Below are 18,035 nucleotides of genomic sequence, written 5' to 3'. Positions count from 1 at the left end.
AAAAAAATCCACTATTGAGAAAACAGAAGAAGTCAGAAAACACAGCTTTTCAAACAGCGATTTCATCAAACAGCATTGTTTTCTGTTCTGCTTTCTGACAGGTTGTGTGAAAGCAGGTTTAACAAACACTAATTATAAAACAGAGAGCTGATTAACCCTGCGATAGGAAGTTTGCCATCAGTGGCGCTCCGATACAATGATTTACCATGGTAACGGATAAATAAACAGGAGCGGCTTTACTTTAATTCTGTGGAGTTATTGAAATGAATGCATACCAATACAGATCATAGCATTTATCTCGAAAAATAAGAGAAAAGAAAGGATTAAGTTGACATTGACATTCTATTTCTCGTTAGAGTTATTCATTTATTGGGCATTAATTTTCCGTAAAATTCAAGATGAAGATGATTTTTTAAATAGGACATTTACTCAGGTGTAACCTGACAGGAAAAAAATGTAGGAGACAGCCGGGGCATTGCAAGCCACAAAGATGTACTGGGGCACAGGCCCCATTACTCAGTCTTTGCAACCATAAGGCAAACATAAAAACCACATAATTTAGAATCTATTAAGATGCATAAATTGTTCTAAGATATTCGAACTTAATATAAGGCTGTTGTGGTAAATGCAGTCAGATAACATCGCTTTGATCTTACTCTCTTACCTGATCCTGGGGACTTATAAAAAATGCTTGAATGTCCATCTATGGAAAAAACAAGACATTTTTACATGAAACGAGTTATACGATAAAGCCCACCTCGATCAAAATAACACATAGTGACAGATTTCTAAAACTAGAAAGTGCACTGGTTAGCTTAGGTTGTGACTCTCCAAGCAGCTCAACCAGAGCCAGAGTCAACATTAAACTATCCATCATCGTTATTTCTGAGGTAGGACTTTGCTACATACTTCGTTATACGTGCCTTGTTACGTTGCAATCAATGCTCTGTTACAAACAGCATGTGAATTGTCTTTTTCATATACTCAATCCTGCTTGTGTATCTGACATGTAGTTTACTAATCTGCTCTGCTGCACGTACACGATATGCAAGTTTGTACAGATCAGAAAAAGACAACTCATCTCAGCTTGCATTTTAATGAAAGTGCGCTGTTTGAAATGATATGTTAGTTAAATATAACTGCATTGTAAGATAAATGTACTGTGGTCCATTACTGTTATTTTTTACAATATTCCTGACTTCCAGCTTATTGAAACTCCTATGGGATTTTACATTGGTGCACAGCTGCTCTATTCTGGGGCACATGTCCCAGTAAAAGGGGTCTGGTGATGCCTATGATTGACAGTAATGGGTGCTGCTGTTTCCTTAATCTTATCATTAAGTGGAACGAGGACAATTAGCCCCAAATGTTGTTATACTTTCCAAAAATTTTTTTTGAAAAGAAGCAGTGGATAGTTCACAATAATGTCAAAGTTAATGTAAATTAAAGAAGTTTATTCTAATAGCCAACGCTTGTGTTAGCTGATAGGGAATGCACGTGATGTCATCACACATGTGACTATGCTCAGCTTATTCCCACTGAGTGGCAAAAATACAGCTGACTTAATGACCCTATAGACCATTTGACTGGTTCAGTTATTCTAAAAACATTTGTTGTAAAAGCAATCGACTGTAGCAACACATTCAGCATATAAGCACATAAGGTCATGGTTATAGTTTTACAAAACTCTGAAGACTAAAAACAGAAGAGAGCCAAAGAGTTTTCTACTATTCACAGAGACAACTGGAATCCAGGCTCAGAGACATGGATCGTGAACACTTTATGTGGTATGTTCGATTTCGATTATTGCACAATATTTTGACAAACCTAGATAGGCTATCTAGCATCTCTTTTTTTATAGTCTGTGGAACCGCAATGTTCTTGCATTGTATGAAAAAAAAACATGTATAATGTATAATAGTGTAATACCCTTCAATTCAAGATGACATTCACATCTTACTTCCAGTACGACTAGCAGCAGCAGTCATGTCAAATGTATTGCCTTTCAGGGCTCATTTTTAGAACAGTGATGTATGTGCATTCACTTTTCTCCTTATCTTCCATATATGGTCACTTCTAGCTTCCAAAAGCCCAAGAACAAGACGATCAAATGGAACTTGATAATTCAAAACATCCACAAGCTGAATCGTTGTTTTATATACTGTGTATGGACACATTTAATGTGTTGCTCATGTTAAAAATGTGCTAATTAGATCAAAAGGGTAAAAACCAGCAGTGGTTTTATTAAACAGGGGCAGTGGCTTTCTGGAGCCTCTTTAAAAGAGTCAGAAAATCATATCTTACACATCAGTCTATTCTAGATCATACAAATGAGATAGACCATGTTAATTAATGGATACCAGAACACTTTAGTGGGTAGATTACGTTACCTCTTGAGAAGAGCTAAGCCAACTTTATCCGTGGATACAGCCAATGTGCTTTGCTGAATTGATAAGCCGCTGACTGTATCTTCATATTCATTGAGCACATATGTTGAAAGTAGCACTTCTCCTCTCATAAAACCAGTTAAGAAACTGAACAGGGATATTTTTGAAAATTTAGTAAACATATCAAGTGTTAAATTCCAAAAATTCAGTTCAGTTATCAGTATTTTCACAATTTACTGACTTATAATTGGTTGTAAATCAACCTGCAGAACAAACAAGACCTTTAATCAAGATGAAACATAACCTTTTTCATTTTAAATTTACTCTGTCGAAAGAAGGATCTTGCCCTTTATCTCGCTCATCTTACCCCCCTAAATGCCACAAAGGTGGAATTTTCCACAAGCTGCTTCCTTGAGTTTGCTGTGGAATTCAGACAAGATTCAGCAAGTCTGCAGAGCACGGCATCTAAGCAAGTAACAGTATGTTAAGGTGCTTTGCTTGTGCACATCATGCCCACCTTCTTAATTCTCCCTTCAGGGGGTTTGTTAAGCTATTACTCAAAGTGAAGCTCTGTCCTTTAGGTAGTTGCCATCTAGTCTTTCTAGTTTTTCTTATAAACCAATTCATAAAGGCAGAATCTTGCTAACATTTGTTTAATGGCAGTAGGCTGATGCATTGTGCAATCTCAATGCAGCATTCTTTCTGTTTTGTCCATCTATGTAACCCACAAAAGCCCTAAAAGAAGCAGGATGTCAGCACAACTCTAAATTCAAAGCTGTTCCAGACATTTATGGCCGCTCTATTAAACAGCCGTAGATTGCAATCTGTGCCTCAGAGTAACAGACCTTGTAAAGTTATACAACGTTGGGCATGTGCTAACATAACAGCTGCACATATCTCATCTTGAAAGTATTGCTGTTCACAGAGGTGAAGGAAGTGCAGAATAATGCGTGACGAAAATGAGAACAGAAAGAATAAAATGTCTCTTTGGAGCTAAAACAGCCCTAACAGTCAGACAGGAGGAAGTTTTGTCTAAACACTTTTCCCAATTCAGTAAAGTACTGTACGTGCATCTACAGCGCACATAAATGAGTCACACAGACCCACAGAATCAATGGGGTGTATATGAGATGACAAATTGCTCAGAGAGGCAAGATGTTGTCATAAGGCGCGTTACTCCAACACACTGTGAAATATTGAGTCTCCTTGTGCTTTTTCAGAACAAGTGGTGTCACTCCTCCCACTTAAAGCTGAATAATAGATCTGATGCACCCTCTGTGTATCATACAGCTGCTGTCAGAGTAATTACAAATGACATGAGTCATACTGCTGAATACTCACACTGCTGTATCAGAGTTTATACTTGTATCAGTGCAACGAGCAGCCAAAGTAAAAACACTCCCATTGGGTTTGTTGTGACTGCATCAGTGAGCTCCAAAAAGTCCAACAATTTCTATCTCCACTTTTGAGTTGACGTTAAAAACATTAGAGATTAACTCAGAGAACATTTTAGGAGTTTGGGGTGCAGTGCTAGTGCTATTACAAGATCAGGAAGTGCACTTTATGGACAGTTAGAGATGGAGTAGGACAGAGTGCCACCTGTTGATTTTTTAAGGTATTTCTACAAAAGGAGTAAAGGGGCAATTTGAATCTTGCTAGCACAATGGCAGTACATCACAGGCCAAGGCAATGTGGAGGAAAATAATAACACCCTAATGCTACATTTTTTAACACAATATGTCCATGTTTAAGCTTTTTGTCAGTGCAACCAGCTGTTAATCATTATATGCAGTTCATATATATTTATATACGTTGTCTCCTCAACCACCAACCTCTCCTCAACCTTTAACACACACAAAACACAGACATCTGGATGATTTAGGTGGAAGATGTGAGACCATTTCACCTGAACCTCTCCGCCTTCCCTATTATCCCCCTGTGGTTCTTAAAGATACCCTCATTAACAGCAGAGGGCATTGGACATATGACCTCATCACCTCCCTACAGGACCAAAACCTTCCACCTAACCTTGGAAAATGTCCAAGCAAGCAGCACATCAGGCCTCAGGAGGGGTTCAGGTTACAAGATGAAGGTCAATGTGCTGTCACCTTGTTCCATGCTGAAGAGCTCTGCTACTTTAGAGATAAGTTGAGGCTTTATGGTTTCTCTTTATGACTTATGAGGAAAGTAACCTTTGTGTGTATAATGTTTTGATATTCTGGGTGCAAGTATTCAAATGTTCAGAGTGGTGTTCAGCTTTGGTTACAGCCAGCATTCATAATTGATGGCTTGATAACGAGATAGCATCAGAAATGTTACGTGACATCGTGCTGTTGTTTCCCTCATGATGCTTTGAAATGTGAAAACCCTTAAACCTGTCTGCACCTTTGAAACTCCATCTGGCAGCAAAAGCCGGCATCTGAGAAAGATCCACTGCATAAAGCAAGACCCCTATTCACAGACCCTTTTATCTGAACATACACCCTGCTTTTCTGAGACAGAGCAGACAGAGGCAGAAACAGAAAGTCCATTAATAAGGAAGATGGAGTCTAATGTGGAATCGACCAGTTGGTCTTTTAATGATTTCTGGCTTTTCATTGCTCAAGCACTGCAAGGCAGGAACACAGAATGTTCAGTGGGGAAGAGTTTACTTTAATAATCAGTCAATTAGCTACTGAACAAAATAAGAAAAAAAGATGTCTGTTCTTAGAAAACCAAAAAGGTCTCATTCATGAATCTTTAGCCAATAACATGAATTTTAGGGGGGAAATGAAGAATTTGAAAATACCTGCAATTGCTTGTATTTGCTGGAATTTAAAAAAAAAAAAAAAAAAATCTAATTTTGACAACTCTGCTGGTTATGGTTCTCGGATTGATCGATTGACATGAATGTTTTCTCTAAGTGGATGAATCCTAGTGTGCTCCTTCAAGGCCATATTCAGGTTGAAAGCTCGACTTGTCCATTAGAACATAATACTGACACACACATGGACGTTTCTCTACAGTTGCCATCGATATACTGCATTGCAACAAAAAAACTCTACAGCCCCAAAAGCTTTTTCCCTGTAGATCCATATGTTACGGTTTTCAATACACCTGAAACTATTAACAAAGTTGTTTTCTATGTTTTCTGTTATGGATTTTTAGGATTTATATTTGTTCTCAGAACCTACAAAAAGGCGACTTCACCTAAATACATCCATGGCTCAACATCAGCATATTCGTGATTTTAGCAGGTTAAATATATAGTTGTAAATACAGCCTTAATATAAAGCTGCTGTGGTTGCAAAGAACAGAAAAGCATATCAAGACACAGTCAGATAGGCATATTGCATTATAAGGTAAGGGCGTTTTGTTTGATTTAATTTATTCATTGTGGGTGGAGTTTCAATACATTATTGCATTCTATGTTACGATAAAGGTTAAGCTACTTTCCCAGCATCAACTTGCAGGTTGACAAAGTTAGCAACGACTTATTAAACACAGTCATGAATCTTGGAGTTGAACTCCATATTAGGCTGGGTAGCTTGTGGTTATGAAAAAAAAAAAGATGGTTGTTGTGGTGTGAGGAGCAGTGATGGCTGGCATTAGGGGAGTGAGTATGGGACGCCAGTGATCACTGTCTAGCCTCCTGGAGGTGTCGTGGGCCCAACTAGACGAAACACTGATGAAAGGAGGTTCCCACCTGATGACCCCAATGACGTGTTGGACAGCACTGCTCACTGATCTATATAGGGATTATAGGGAATTATTCACTGAGTCTGGTCCATTTTTTTCTTTAACACAACTTTCTTGTGTTTACCTTATTCTCAAAAACATATTCTCCATATCAACTTGAAATCATCATATTAATAATAGCAAAGTAAAAATAGTGCCAAGCAATTGTGAGGTCTGACTTTTTCTGGATGAACGATTTTGTGATGCAAATGTATTACTCTTTTGAACGCATATTATTTTGAGAAGCAAAGCACTTTATGTTTGTGGCCCCAGCCAACTAGCCGGACTACCTTTGTCAACGCCAAAACGAGGCTGGAACTCGGCTCACAGGACGCAGCGGGGGGTAAGTCAAATTTAATAAATGATATTGCTAATATGGGATGTCATACAGCTTCATGTCAAAAGAGGCGAACTATCCCTTTAAAGTGAAAGAAAGACGAACGTATTAATATAATCAATGTAGATTAATTTGTACAGAACCCCTAAAACAACTACCACTGACTTTCCTTACCATAGTAAATCTCATATTAATCTAACTTTTGTATCTTGTATGACAGTAATGCATATAATGTAATAGTTAGTGTACCCTTTAGTCGTGGCTGCTCAGACACCATACTAAACCATTGCACAAGGTAACTAGTAGAGTAATTTCACTCAGCTTCCTTACTGACTGCTGCTAAGGCTGAACAGGTAAAATGAATCCAGAGTTCGAGAAGCAATCTCACTCACAGCCATAATGACCGCAACAGGGCAGAGCGGCTGCAGATGTGCTCAAAACCAGTGGCTGCATGCTATCAGAGCTCAGTCATTGAGAGGAGCAATAAGCAATAAATGCATCATGTAAATGATTACCACACCTCTATTGTCTGGAGCATCTTCTAAACATGAAACGCATTATAACTGTACCATGCAAACACACAAGGCCCACACAAAAAATAAATTAATTAGAAAATCCATCACAAGCCTTCACAGGCTCTGCATTATTGTGCTTCCAGCAATGGCCAACTGTGTTTGACATCAGGGGAAATTTTTCCCCAGGTTCTCAATCTCACCAAAGGCAAATTGATTTTTCAAGGTCTGGTGTATAAGAGCTATATCTAAATATTTTGACTTTTGAATTAGTTGTTTTTTGTCTGCAGCAAAACAGCTCTTTAAAAATTATAGCTCCCCTCTTCAAAGGGAGGTAAACAACAGGACAAAAACCTGGTAAATTTCAGTTATTTTGTTTGTTATTTTCTGGAGTGAGTCATGGTAAAGACAGAAGGCTATTTCACAAATGAAAACTTTAAAAATTCAGTATAATAGAAAAGAGAATAGACTACAGTATATTCAGACTTTTACATTTTATATTGACCAAGCCGAATTGAAAAGGAGATACTATAAAACCAAGATCTGAGTACAGATGAATGTGTGTTCACCCAGAGATTGATCTCCAACCTCAGTGATGTTCAATTGGAGAAAACACACATTATGTTCTTTACATACAATGAACAACAGCTACTTATGGAAGCTGAAGCCAAGGTTGTGCCTTATGACTGACACATCAGACATTGCTAGTTAAATGTAATGTGGTTCGTTCGAAGACAACAGCCTATATGTGAATGAGAGTAGAGAGCTCCCTGGGAAGAGTGGAGTAAAGTTACACGGTTGGAATGTAAAACATATTTTTTTCATAATGAACCATTATGAAAAAAATAATGGTTAATAATGGCAGCAAAATTGGACCGTACACAATGCCTTGTATGGCACATTCCAGACCATTGTAACTGCATAAAATATTTTTGGAATACTACTGCCATCAAACAGAAGACGAACTAAAATTCTGAAGTACATCATCTTGAAGAAGAATGTTGCTCCAACAGCAAGTGTGAGAAGGTAATTTTACTCTTTTAAATTAATCCCCCCCTGGCTCCTCTCATCCACTCTATAATTTGTAGGAACTTTATTTCTCAAAATACATTCAAATACTCATAAATCATTTAAATACTCTATTAGCTGCTCGTCGTTCTTCTATGTCTTAGGCTAATGTTAAAATAAATGGATTTGGTCTGATTGGAATCAGTTTAGTTTCTTCTTTTCTAAACATCACACAGTATGACCCTCTGCGTTACTAAGACATGCACTTAAAAGTTTGACACAACTGAGACTGCAGAAAGCAAATTGTGCCCCCTGCCTCTTGCCCAAAGGCAGCTGGGATATGAAAAATACTAAAGTTTTCCTCTTGAGTTTTGAGCAAAAGTTTAAAGGACTGCATGGTGGTGAGGTTGTTTGGATTGCTGCCTCACAACAAGGGGGTTACCACTTTGAATCTTGGCTTTGGCCTTTCTGTGTGCAATTTGCATGTTGTTGTGAAAATTGATGTCGATATTTTTTCAATCCTCCTTAAAGTCAGTAACAGCTCCACACCTAAAAAAACCCACACAGAGTTCATGTCAATGATAATTCACGTATGACTGCTTTCAAGAAAGGAGTCACAGGTAAATTCAGTCAGATTGTCCAGCTTAATCCCATCACAGTTTTGTTGAGAGCCCCTGGAAGACACTCACTTTTACTGGAAACAAATATTAATGTTTTTTTTAAGGGTCAAGATAAGTCAAAGTCAAGATGGCAACATCAAAATCATGTTGATGATGTAAAGTGAAGGATTTAAAAAGACTTGTGTGTCTTCACAAATACAAAGTGCTTCTTTTTTTCTGTGACAACATCCCACACAATTAAACAGAAAAAGGTCAAAATCTGCTAAGAAAGCATAATGGATTGCAGAGCTGCACAAAAGTGACACCTGACATATTTCAGCGTATACTCTCTGGTCTGTCTGCAATGTGTCACATTTGCAAAACATTACATCGCTCCGCATCGGCCTTCCCTGTGAAAAACATGCTGTTCCTTGCTACAGTGCATTATGAAAGGTTGCAAATGGGCTAATTTGCAGCTTTGACAGTACCAGCCTCAGCAAAAGCGAGTTGTAATAGGTTTCGAGGTGCCGCTTCAGCGACTGCTGTGATGGGAACAACATGGCTGAAACCAGGCATAGGTCAGGCTTCTCTGGAAACTCTGACAAATTAAAAACAGCAAACCTTTGACATTTATCATGCTAGGAGTCTGCAAAGGTCATTGCCTATACTTGCTGCTTTCATTTTCCTTCCCTGTCCCCTCTGGAAATGTTTCGCTGTGATTGCTTATGGGCTGCTGCAGCAGAAGGAATCAGGAGCTGTGATTTCAGAGAAAAACTCGCACAGTCGCAGCATTTCTCATGAAAGAAGCAGAAACATGAGGTAAACAAAAATGAAAAGAGGTACTTGGTTTCTCTACTGCTGTCCTCTTCTTCGTGTATCACACCATACCATTTATTAATGGGGCTATCATAATGATTAGTTATCACATCAGTTTAATCAAAATGCTATTTAGAACAAAACTGCTGTTGTGCAAAGAACAACCATCCGTATGTAATAGCACATTTAAATTCAATTCTGATTTCCTAACACTACATTATTCCACATCATAAACACTCAAAACTTGTAATCCCACTGGACCATGACTGTCTCATTTAAATGTTAATATAATTCCCATCATTCTTAATTTAATGTGCTCCCTGGCATTTTCTGCTCATCTCTGTAATGCTATCTTAGGTGACAAGCCAATTTACTGCTGGAGTTGACCAAATTGCTTTAGCATTGTGATGCTAGTGCACCGTAATAAATTCCTGACATACTGTTCCTCCTCAGGTAATAAAAGCAAATAATGGGAAATTACACATGTTTTCTGTAAGATCCATTTTCATTGATTTCCTTCAAGTTACACAGATAAGACTCTGCGTTTAATTTGGAAACAATGCAGCTGGACAACAAATTACATCTGAGGAATGTGGAGAGATTGCCCCTTTTGCCCTCCTGTTGTCAGAGGTGGCGTTAGTGGGGTTGAAAGCAGTGTGAGTGATGACACAAGCAGTGGTGGAAAGAAGAATCAGACAGATTACTGCTCTGACGACACAGTTGAGAGAGCAGGGCCAGGTTTAATGCTGTTTGGAGTCATTCTGTGTGACCTTTTGGGGAATTACTACTGTGTATGACCACGAGCATGTCTGCCAGTATGAGACAGCCTGAGGTTTCTGCCAATGTTTCCCCCTCATCCTCTCCCTTTCCTCTGGCCTTACTCAGCCTCATGATGCACAGCTACCTTCCACTTGAGCTGATCATACCAGTAACTTTGATAATCCCTCAGTTCTCATTTGCTCCATCGAGCAACTTCCACTGAAATTTGAATTCCACAGGATCACTCTGTTCCTGCGACGTAGCTTAACCTTTGATAACACGTCTCCAAGATTTAGCTGAGAAACCATGGATTAGTCCACTCGTGGAAGCTATTGCGGGTGAAAAACAGCATCCTAAATTGATCATCATTTCTTTGGAAGAAATATGAATGTGGGTTTCATCCAACATACATACAAACAGTTGAAGCTTAAAATCCTGTGATTAGTGCATGTAATCCTATGTTAATTGGAGGTGATGACTCATTACAACACACCTGCTATATTAAACCAAGCATGTCAAATTTATTTCAAGGAATAAATCTGGTAATATCAATTTATTTTGTCCACAGGTATTGTGGAGTATCCGACTGGGGTGGAATTTTTTTCCAACATCCTAACTCTATTCAAGGAACTTTGGAACTATGCACAACGGTTCCTGTTGGAGATATATGTTAAAACCATGTTCACTGTTGTGTCTGAACCCAATGCCAGGTTGCAACCACAACAGAAAAACAGGTGAAACTCAGTGAAAAGACATAAGAAAGAAAGTAAAACTCCAGATATGTTTTAAAATGACAGCTGTATTTGCTTTCCAAAGCAGCTCTATACAATTCAAATGTGTAAAAAAACACATTCACAAATATACAGTTTATTTTTTAATGGTTCAGCATTTTTCTGAAAGATCTGAGCATTAAACCAGACTGAGCATTATATTTCTAAATACTTTTTCCATCATTGGATTAATAGTCACTCAGAGCTGTATTCCATCCAAAAACCTAATTGTAAAATATCTTACAAAAGGTGTGGTTGCCTCACTTGTACTCGTGTCAGGATGGCTCCAGGTGAACTCTGTATTTTGGCAAAACTGTTCACTGAATTATTTTGGAAGCCTCTGTCATATTTTAGCCTGTTTTCTGCCTTATCAGTAGTGTAAATATCTTTGAAATGACCACATCATGCACTTCCTATGTAATATACCAGCATGAGTGAACAAATAATGTAGCGAGCCACTTCTGCTTCCCCCATTAGTATGTAAATCGGTCTTCAAAAGCGTCTGGTTGACACATGGCTGTTGTCACTTTCACCTTTTTGGAGCCAGAAGATATTTGGACAAAAAGAATATCTGGAGAGTGATTCTTGAAAGTCTGTTTGACAAACGTATGTTTCTTTGAGCACAAATACCTTTGAAAATATTTTTCAGAATGACCGCCAGCATATTCATCAGGGGTAAAAAAGTAGGAAAAATTTACTCACTTAGCATTTCAGAAGAAAAGCTGACCTGAACTTATTGGAGAGCAAAACGAGCCAGAATGAGCACCAAGCGGATATTTGCACTTTAAGGCACCTCTTGTCCAACATCTTATGACTTCAAGGAATTTTACTTATCGCAAAGAGAGCTCATTTTACTACAGTCTTAAAATCTCTGCATTGGCTTCCTGTGTGTTTCCTGATTGATTCTAAAATTATTTTACTAGTTCTCAATGGTTTTAGTCCTCTGTATTCATCTGACTTGCTTTTAGTTTATGAGCCTCCCAGAGCCCTCAGGTCATCGGGGCTGGTCTCTTATTTATTCCCAAAGCGGAGACTAAAACAAATGGAGAAGCATCTTTTAGTTTTTATGGTCCTCGCTCGTGGAACAGCCTTCCTGAAGACCTGAGGGCAGCTGGGAGTGTTTGTATTTCTAAAAGAAAGCTGAAGACCTACCTTTTTAGTAAAGTTTTAAATTAGATATATTTTATTATTATTCATAGTCAATAGTTTACTTACATTTATTTTCTTCTTAGTCTCTTATGTTAAAACTAGTTTTATCGTTTTCTGTCTGTGTTTTACCATTTTATTTATTAATTACTTGTTGAACACATCGTTATTAAAGGAGGGGTCTGTGATGTTTTCTGGAGCAATTTTGATCAAATTGTCTGAAAACCTCCTCACGACCCCATTGCACCCACTAAAATAGAATGTTTGGAAAAAAAACTAAATCTTTTAGTCCATTGTAGAGGGTGTAGCAAGAGGAAATGTCTGACCAATAGAAGTAATGATGAGAGTTACTTCTATTGGATTCTGACATGCCAATCAACCGTCAGCCCCCCTCCCCCTTGCGCGTTCACAGACTCGTGACTCGTTCATGTGTATTGAAGGCGTGGTTTTGTGGGGTGGGCTGAAGGGAGAGGCAAGGTTGTGTATTTTCAAAAATATAGCTTGCAGGAACCGTTTTTCCAAGATCTCAGACCCCACCTTTAATAGTTATTTTTGAACTATTAATTCATTTTTTAAAAATATTTAACCCATGTCTTTTATACAGTCTTTTCCATTCAATTCTTATAGTGTTTTTTAAATTTCTTATCTTATAATTTTTATTCAAACTTCCAGTGTTCTTGTTTCCGCAATGCTGTCAATGAGGGTTAAGACAGCGCTTTTAGAGAAGATCATACTGTGTATATTTGTGTGTCCATGTCGCAACATAATTGCTATACAGACATGAGAGTCTCCTTATTTAAATATTTGCAAGAAAAAAGTTCTCATTACAGAAATATAAATGCTTTAGTTCACAAAGAGGGGGGCGCTGTCAATAATATGTTCCACAGTGGAAAGGATAAAAAAAACTAATCCAATATACAAACAGGGTTCAACTGGAGGTCATCGTCACTGGCAAAAATAAAAAAATGATTCACTTTGCCAAGAAAAGGGAGTTATTATTTGAAGGAGCAATTACCTATTAGAATGAACTCAGTGAACAGTGAGGAAAAAAGCACAGAGAGAGCAACAAAGTGAAAATAAAGTTTAAAAGTTAAATTGTCATTCTACTCAGAATAATGTTTGTAGACATAAAAAACTTCCATCCAACAGAAATCCATTCTTCTTTCCCATAACATCTTTCCCCCTGAAGAGGGTTTTCATATATTCATGACAGCACTGTGTCTGTGTTTTCCCCTCCCTTCATATCCCTGTCTGTGTTTGATGTGCTACACAATCCAGCCTTTGGAAACAATGTGTTTTGAGAGACATATGAGAGGAAATGATTCATTCATCAGACTCAGGCCTGGGATACAAATCCCAGCTGACCTGCTGATCACATGGTTGATATTGCAGATCTTCCTCAGAGTAGGTGCTCGGCTACGCTTATTAGGGCTTTCAGTGGAGCATGGTGCATCGGTCATCATCTCTCCTGCAGTGACTCTGTGTGACAACCAACACAAGCTGGTCTCACTGCTAGAAATGTTCACACTGCACCATCTAATTCAAACGTCAAACCAGATAAGGAACTGCAGGGATGATAGTGCGATATGAGGGCTGGACAGATATGTCAGAGGGATAATTATTTTCCACCAAAAGGAAATATGGATTTGGCCTCAGGTGTGTGCTTTCTTGTGTCTGTGGACATTGTGTGGGTAAATGTGTCAAATCAGAACTCTATGGAGGCAGACATATATGCTCATCAAAACTTTGGTGATTGCTTTTGACTGGTAATTTCAAAAAGCTGCACAGAGGAAAATGAAGTGCAGCTGTCCGTGGTGCTGAAGACGACACAAAGACAAGTGTGTTTGGTTTCCTTATTTATGGGTTTGACTATGTTCAAATCACATAAAAAAATAACCACTTCTGTGCTGCTTTTTACCAATAAATAATGATTAATGCAAATTTGGAAGAGACTTCATCTTCAAAGTGCATGCATGGCAAAGGGTCCAATAAACAGATGATAATATGGAAATGAAAACATTTTTTTTAATATTCTTTATTGTTTTTGCATAAAAAACATGTTTCCTTTGGGATTCATCAGCAACTGCCCAAGATATATTTCAGTGTGTAATAAAACAAGAAATGTATATGCATTTGTTTTTTACTTCAGTAACAGTCAGGAGGAGGTTGATTATTTGAAAGCTATGATAGTTGGGTGCACTTATTGATATCATGGGGGGTATTTTCTCAGTTAAATATAGGACCATTTCCTTACTTGATTGCTTTCTTACCTCAAAGCCTTTTATTGTTATTATGATCAAGAGGTAATGGGGATTAAAAAGGGAACATAATTATTACATAATTTCATCTCAAGCCTCTTTAAACTGTTTTCATATAATGAGAGAAATATCATGTGTTCAAAAAGTATCCATTAATTTACCCGAATGTTTTTTTTTTAATTATTCAAAAGAAAAAGAAACATTATGAGTACACAATGGCACCTTTTAGAGTGTTACGTGATCATGTTTTATCATTGACTGATGTATTAATAAAAGCTGGTTTCATAGACTATGAATGAAATTAAATGAGATGCTTAAGTGTTTGTATATTAGCTGTGTTGCTCTGTATATCACCTAGACATCTGTAATTGGGCCATCAAAGACAAAAAGTAGTTTTTATGGTATTTATTATGGTATTTTAAAGTTGAAATCCAATGAAAAATGATTTGAAAACACTGATTGCTGCACTTCTGAACCTGCACTTCTATGCTTACACTGACCTTAAATTCTATTAAATGCAAAATCCAAATTTTGAATTTGAAAATAAATTATGTAGAACAGTAGTAGTGGAGCTGACCAATCAGAGCAGACTAGGCTGGAAGATGCCCTGATAACCTCTCCTTCACAGGAAACATGTAAACATCTAGAAGCAAATAAGTGAGCTATTTTATGGGGACTTTAAAGATGATTATAAAGTTAGATAGTAAATGTAGCTGTGAACTAAATACAATGGTGTAAAACATCCAATACAAAATAACACAAAGAGAGAAATCTCAAGTTACACATGTGCCTAATAATGGCACACAACACCAGAGTAAACATGAAACGTTATCATATGATGAGATATCTTATGATGAGATATCTTATGATGATAATAATAATAATAATAAACTTTATTTCACAGACTCAAGGTCCAGATAAGAATATGCAATACATTAAAAATACATTAAAAGACATACAACCCCCCACCCCACACACAGAGACAATCATTTAATTAAAAATCAGATTGGGGATAAGCCCACATACAATTGGCTTTTCCAGTATTTCCAGGTGTCAGAATTGTATTGGGTGTCACTTTCCTTTATATTAGACAGACAACTTATGATTCTATTTCTTGATATATTTAATCTACACATATATTTATACATAAGGCTCCTCATTAGAGCCTGAAATATGGGCACATTTGCAGTGACAAAGAGAGCACTTGCACTTTCCCACCTTGGAGCCTTAAGCAAAATTCTAAGTGCATCATTATAAGCCACCTTGATCTTATTCATCTTAGTTCTGCTGTAACTACACCAAAGATGAGCTGTACATAGTGGAGTACAGTAAGTTTTAAAAAGAGATATTTTGACCTCTTTCGTACACATATAAAATTTTCGTGCCAGCATATTTGCTTGAGCATACAGCTTGCAACACTGACGCTGAATATCATCATCATCACATAAGTCATTCCTAAGAATATGACCCAAGTATTTTGCTTTAGTTACAGTTGTCAGCTCACTGTCATTTAAATAAAAGGAAGGGAAGTGTAGTTTTTTATCCTCCTTAGTCCTGACAATCATTACAACACTGTTTTTTAAGTTGTATTTGATGTCACACTCTACACCATACTCTGAGCAGGCTCTAAGCAGTCGCTGTAGACCAGCACTACATATAGGGAGACAGGACAACTAAGTCATCAGCATACAATAGATGATTAACAATTTTATCCCCAACCATACATCCAGTCTTGCATTCTTTTAATTTCTTTGATAGATCATCCATACAGAGATTAAAAAGAAAAGGGGAGAGAATTCCACCTTGCCTGACACCATTGGTAACCAAGAACTGGCTAGAAGATGCTTCGCCCCATCTGACCTGCATGGTTTGGTGGGAATACCAATACTGTAGAATACGTATCAAGTATAAAGGAACCCCTCGTTCATATAATTTTAAAAACAATTTTCCATGATTGACTCGGTCAAATGCCCTAGATGCATCTAAAAAACATATAAATATTGTGGAGTTCTTCTTCTTGTATTTTGAAATAAGCTCTTTTAATGCATAGATACACATATCTGTTCCATGTTTATGTTTAAAACCAAACTGATTGTCAGTTGTTTCCACATATCCTTGGAGCCTCTCCAAAAGGATCCGCTCTAGGACTTTGGATATTATGGTAGCAAGTGCAATGGGCCTATAGTTGTCTGCACTAGATGCTTTACATGTTTTATCTTTAATAACGGGTACCAATAGTACAGATAACAGAGAGTCAGGTAATGTGCCATGTGCTAACAGGCCAGAGAAACACAAAGCAAGTAGCACTGAAAGTCTGTAACTAGCATATTTCAGATGCTCAGCAGTGATTTGGTCAGGACCACTGGCTTTATTCACTGCTAGCTTCCCAATGGCATAGCACACCTCGTCTGGTCTAATAATCATACCATTATCATAACCAACATCATCCACTTTAAAAGCAGCACTTTCAACACAGTTAAAAATTTCCCCAAAATGCTTCGCCCTTAACTCAGCAATATTCCCATCCCCAGATACACCATTTACAGTGGAAGGAAGAGGCATCTTGCTGTTGTTAATAGCTTTAACCTCATTCCAGAATTCCTGGACATCATTTTGATGGAGTTTTCTAGCCATTGAGTTTGCCCTCATCATTTGCTCATTTCTTTTTACATAGCGTACCGCATATTTATACCTGGCATTAGTGGCCTTCTTATGCTGAAACTCTGGGCCATGTTTTACTTTTCCAGCAGCAACCCAGTTTCTTAAGGCTTCTTTCGCCTCAGAGTGGAGATCTGCCACATATGCATTCCATCCAGGCCTGACCTTTTGTTTTTTCTTATCTTGAATAAAACGCTTACCATCAATAATCAAACAGTTTACTATATTTTTATACATATTCACTAAGTTATTCTGGTGGTCTGGCTTTTGACAGTTAGTATCACAAGAGAATACAACATGTGGGATATAAACACTGCTTAGACTATTATCACTTAATCTATTGTATTTCCAGAGGTCGCATTCAGAGAGCTTAGCCCAGTCTATCTTCTTACATGTATGTTGGCATCTATTATTAGTAGCCAGTTCTGGTAGACTGCTCAGATTCAATACCATAGAGACAGGAATGTGGTCTGATATGGTCAGATCATACAGAATCATTATTTCAGATAAACAATCATGGGAATCAGCTGTGCATATACAGTGGTCCAGCCAGGATGTTGTATGCCATGCTTCACTGATATATGTATAACTATTCTCTGGCAGCATCACTTTACTGGAGAGCACTAATTTACTGTTTTGACAAAAGAGCTGTAAATGTTGACCAAACAAAGACTGGTTGTCTGAGATGTCAGCATTCAGATCACCCATAACAAATATACTTGTACATTCATTTTCTTGAATAAAAGAGCTAATGAATGCTAGTCTGTTCAGAAATTCATTTTCATTCGTGTTGTATTCACAAGGGGTGTACACATTTAAAATAATAAACTCATTTTTATCATATGTAACCTTGATCGCTATGGCCCAGTCAACATCTAAACGTATCACACTTATCAGTGAGTCATATTTCTTTTGCCAGAATATGGCAACACCGCCAGATATTCGGCCCCGTACTAACCCCAAACTTAAATCAGTTGTAGACTCTCCTGCCCCATAGAAGTCATCATGCACCGAACCAAGTTTGTTGAGGTCCTGTTTGGGCAACAGGGTTTCTTGTAAGCATAGAAT

This window comes from Odontesthes bonariensis, chromosome 3 (genome assembly GCF_027942865.1).
Source record: "Odontesthes bonariensis isolate fOdoBon6 chromosome 3, fOdoBon6.hap1, whole genome shotgun sequence".
Lineage (NCBI taxonomy): Eukaryota > Metazoa > Chordata > Actinopteri > Atheriniformes > Atherinopsidae > Odontesthes > Odontesthes bonariensis.
The sequence above is the reverse complement of the archived record's forward strand: the minus strand, read 5'-3'. Positions refer to the sequence as shown.